This window comes from Neopelma chrysocephalum, unplaced genomic scaffold (genome assembly GCF_003984885.1).
Source record: "Neopelma chrysocephalum unplaced genomic scaffold, ASM398488v2 Primary Assembly neopelma1_99729, whole genome shotgun sequence".
Taxonomy (NCBI): Eukaryota; Metazoa; Chordata; class Aves; order Passeriformes; family Pipridae; genus Neopelma; species Neopelma chrysocephalum.
Window position 1 is genome coordinate 3,242 of NW_020926502.1, and position 3,241 is coordinate 6,482.

Below are 3,241 nucleotides of genomic sequence, written 5' to 3' on the forward strand. Positions count from 1 at the left end.
CTTGACTTCATCACGCCTGAGATCTTCTGCACTGCACTGCACAGCACAGATGTAACCAAAAAGACTTTATCCTTCCCCAGCCTGTCATTTGAGCTCCTATTCTCAGACTTCAGAATGGACAATTCACAAGACAAGCGAATGTGTCATGTGGATAAGGCATCAGGAGAAAAGAGCCACATCTACTGGGTTATAGTCTCTGATCTGGAGGCACAGAGAAGTTTTGTGAATAAGAAGATTACAGATTTGGGACTCCCAAAGGCTGCCTTAGACTTGGAAAGTTCAGCTTCCAGCCGAGCAGTGCAGGAGCAATCCGGATGGACTTCCATTTCTCTGAGACAGGAGCTGAAACCTCAGGGGTTTTGGAGAGATCAGAGCAAAAGCACCAGACAGCAGACCTCCTGCACAACCCTGCTGCTGGCCTGTGAGGCCCCAGGGTCACTGTCTTCCACCACCCTCATCTCCCTGCGCATGAAAAGGGAATAATGACACCGGCCTGTCTCTCCTGGGGCTCCACATCTTCCCCGACCAATGCTTAGAGAAACCCATCCGGAAGGCACTTAGGAAGAGCAGGGGATTGTTTGTTTTAATTTCATTAATATTTTATTTGACCCTCATCACAAAAGCCACAGGGGACTCATCCAGCATTAATTCCCACACACATCAATTCATTAACTTAGACCTCTTCTTTAATAGAAAAATAGCTGATGATGGTTTATAACTGACCTAATGGAGGCAGAGCCTGCTCCCAATCCCTATCAGCTGACTTGTTTTACAACCTTACATTTCTGTCATGCTTTGCCATTTGGTTGCTAATTCAGCCAGTTACATTGGTGCTATTCTAGATAAGCATTTAGAATTAACATTTCTTACATGAAACAAACACTTTAGGTAGGGCAATCCTAATTTAATTCAACTTTAACACACACCATAGTGGCAACCTACAAGTATTAGCTCAGCTCTGAAGGCACAGCAGCAGCAACAGCATGCTGCCAACCTGTCACATTCCACAGGGATGCCACCCACACCTCCCACACCAAAGAACCCAACCTGGTACTGCAGTGCACAGGTCTCAGTTCAGCTTTTCAGTAACCTTGTAGTGACAATTAGCAGCTTCTTTCCAGAAAAGTCAGAGAAATAATATGCAGCCAACCACAGACCAAAACTTCCCTTTTTAACAGAGATATACCCACCTGGTACTTATGTCAACTGCTGAATATGCAGTACCAAACAAAGCCAGAAACAAACAGGGGTGTTTCAGGAGACATAATCAACCCCTGACTGAGACATAAGTTTCTGTCACTTAGTGAAGACTTTTCTAAAATATGTAAGAGAATTGACGCACACATTATTAGGCTCAGTAGAGAAACTGCTACTGCCAGATGAGAGGATCACAACACTGCCTTCTAATTTTAACATCTATGAAATAAAAGCTTGCAATGTGAGCCTTGACAATTAGCAAAGTTACACCTAATGCTTCCTGTCACTGAAGATCCCTGCAAATGTCTCTGAAGGGCTCTTAGGGCTCTGTGGTTTTGCTAAGGAGGTGAGATGTGGCAGGGCTGCTGTCAAAGGGTTAACCTTTCCCTGGCCCTGTGAAGCCCTTTACAGGTTTGACTGAGTTATGAGGCATTGCGAATTGCTATTTTCTATTTGCGTTTCACACAACCCAGCTTGGCTTGGCTTACTGCCCAAAGCCCTCCATATTCTCATGTAAGCCCTGGTGCAGTCTCCTGTGAGCAACACACACTCAACAGGCATCCCCCACGTGGGATTCAAAATGGATCCCGCTCCTCCTCCTCCTCCTCAGCTTCAAGTAATTCTCCTTGCCAAAGCTGGACTGTCCTGCACAGACAGCCAGGAGCTAGCGAGCTCCAGTTCTTCTTCTATTGAGGGACACAGAAAAAGCTCTCTCCTTCCCAGGCAGTAATGTGGAGCAATTCTCACAGGTAACCAAACTGGAATCAAGTCCATCTCAAATGAGAAGCACTAAGGTTTTACCTCTCTTAGAAAGTGATCTCAGTGTTTGTCCTTGGCTCAGGATAGCATTTGCATGTTAGAGAAAATGGGTTTGAGAAAATAAACTCTCCTAGATGGCAACAGAAGCAGAGGAAATGGGAACTAAGGTCCACCTAGCCCTCCCTGAGGCCAGCGCCAGGAGAACGGAGAGCTGAAGGTTACCAGGATCCACGTCACTTAAAAAGGGCTAACACTATCATTACCACAGCAGTGTCTAGCTAGCAGACATTTAAGGCCTGATCCAGTCCTCACTGAGATTAGCTGCTGGTACTCAGTTGTCAATAGTTACCACAGTCTCTTCCCCTTCTTTTGTATTTCTCCTCTCTTAGGGAAAGAACCCCAACCATCTGCTTGGTTTTATTATTTGGTACTCTTGATCTTCTCCGACTGCAACATCCCAGTAATCTCAGGTGGATTCAGACCCGGTCCAAGCAGATGGGGAGATGCACAGGCAGAACATGACTATGGTACGTGACACAGGAGCCTGCCCTGAGCTAGACAGTGGTGATTTGGGGGTGGAGAAGAACAGCAGTGGATGGAGCCTCCTCTCTCCACCACGGCACTGCACAAGAGACCATCTACTGGCTGGAGGCACTGAATATGAAAGTGTCAAGGTGCATGGTTGGATCATTCAGTCTCAAAGAAGAAACTATTAAAAACTCTGCCACCCATCAGGACCCCAAATGTTGCAAGAAAGGGCAATTTGACAGCATCTGTAGTTTTAAACAAAATGGGATGGCACCTGTTCTCTGGTCCCAGGGGCGATTGGCATTACATAGCTCACACAGCAAACTTCATCTGCCCTCTGAAAGGGGACAGACACATCTAACCTGGCCACTGGCAACTGGTGTGTTCCTATACCAACTCCTAAACCACACTCAGGCATCATTTGGGAGAGCACTTGCTGGCACAGGCCAAAGGCTGTACTAGGAACACCAGCCTAATGGACAGACAGTGCTGTGCCCGGCCAAGCTGAGGCCTTATTATTTGGGTACTGTAGACATAGCCATCTTCTACTAGATGCTAGTCCATGGAAAGTAAATTTGGAGTAAGGAGTCAGCGGAGTGCCTGCTTTAGTCTAAGTACGGATGTTCTGAAGTGCAAACCTCTTGTTTTCTTCAGTTGGGAACTGTTTAAAGTAGTGACTACTGTTTAAACAGTGACTACTCTTTAAGTCAGTTTTTGAAATGTAGGAACCACATCCAAGATCCTATGTGAAATCAAA